The 1597-nt window shown below is 46.3% G+C and overlaps 1 pseudogene; it reads left to right on the top strand.

The window, feature by feature from the left end:
• Positions 1-324: 324 nt before the first annotated feature.
• LOC124552688 lies at positions 325-442 on the top strand (annotated as a pseudogene).
• The last annotated feature ends 1155 nt before the right edge of the window (positions 443-1597 follow it).

Genomic DNA, 1597 nt, shown 5'->3' with positions numbered 1-1597 from the left:
AAAACTCACACCGAAATGATTCTCATGTGCATTACACATGATGTTTAACAATTTCTATTACAGACAATCAAATAAAAAACAATCTCGATCGTGTTTTCAGAAATTTATTCGTCAGCGTTTTTACTTCTACGGATCTTTCTCCGTCTGCCGCCACCAGCAGCCACAATGATGGCGTCAGGTCTGAAGATGGTCTGAAGAAATGGCTGAAACCGCTTAATAACAAATAAAGATCTTAAAATGCGATCGAGGCAGTTATCGTTTGATTTTTAGCATTATACCGATCACTCCTTTTCTCCAATTACATAAGGCTTTCTAAAATTTTAAGCCAACGGCCTTGCCGCAGTGGTAACACCGGTTCCCGTCAGATCACCGACGTCAAGCGCTGTCGGGCTCGGCTAGCACTTGGATAGGTGACCATCCAGTTTGCCAAGCGCTGTTGGCACGCGGGGTGCACTCAGCCCTTGTGAGGCAAACTGAGGAGCTACTCGATTGAGAAGTCTCGGAACCTGACATACGGCCGGGAGAGCATTGTGCTGACCACAAGCCCCTCCACATCCGCATCCCCTGACGCCTGTGGTCTGAAGACGACACGGCGGCCGGTCGGTACCGTTGGGCCTCCATGGCCTGTCCGGGTGGACTTTTTTTCTAAAATTTTAAATTTTCTATTACAGATTCCTAGAGGTTTTGAGGGGATGTAGTAGATAGTTTTGATAAGGAGCTGTTGTCCGGAAATGTACCTTTGGGATATAAAATAAGTTTAAAAAAAGAAAGTCACCTTCAAATCTCCCGCGTCGCGGCATGGACGCAGTAGACACAAAGAACTGTGGTGTGTATGCTCTGCAGAAGCTATCTAACTTGGTGACCTTCCTTTTCGTTGCATAAACAGTATCTGCGACGTTCGTTTTCATATGCAGGGTCCACAAACCTTTGTCTGCATCTGTAGAGCATCGCAGCCAATCCTTCTAGCTGCGAATGTACTAGTTTATTGATTTTGAAGTCGGAAGAAAATGAAGTGTGATAGACTGAGGTGATCCGGAAAAGTTTCTCGATACACAACCTGTGCAGCTCCATCTTCAAGTACCTTATCATGAATTGGAAGATACGAAAATGATTATTATGCATTTCCGGATGTGGATGCTTTATCAAAATCTTGTCTACTAAATCTCCTCTACAGACCATAGAATACTGAACAGGTAATGCTGTAATAACTACCAATCACGTCCTTTTATGAAAACTAGTGAACCAGGATGCTGTGCAGGCGCTTGCCACTGCAGCACTGTCCGCCAGCTTAGCTGAGTGGGAACGTGTTTGCTTACCATTCAGCGGGCATGAGTTCGATTCCCGGGCGGCTTGGAGGTGCCTCCGCTAGTGGACTGGATGTTGTTTTCTCAGTATCACCGACGCCAAAGTCACTCAGTGTGGCGTCACATGAAATAAGACTTGCACACGGCGACCGAACTCGCCCGGTAAGGGCCTCGCGGTCAACAATGCCACACCATCACTTTATTTTTCCTCCAGCACTATGACGTAACCCAATGGTCTTGCTTCTTTGGGCCAGCTAACTACACTCAAGTAGCAGATACTACTGACCGGACCT

Source organism: Schistocerca americana, chromosome 1, assembly GCF_021461395.2.
Source record: "Schistocerca americana isolate TAMUIC-IGC-003095 chromosome 1, iqSchAmer2.1, whole genome shotgun sequence".
Lineage (NCBI taxonomy): Eukaryota > Metazoa > Arthropoda > Insecta > Orthoptera > Acrididae > Schistocerca > Schistocerca americana.
The sequence above is the reverse complement of the archived record's forward strand: the minus strand, read 5'-3'. Positions and strand labels throughout refer to the sequence as shown.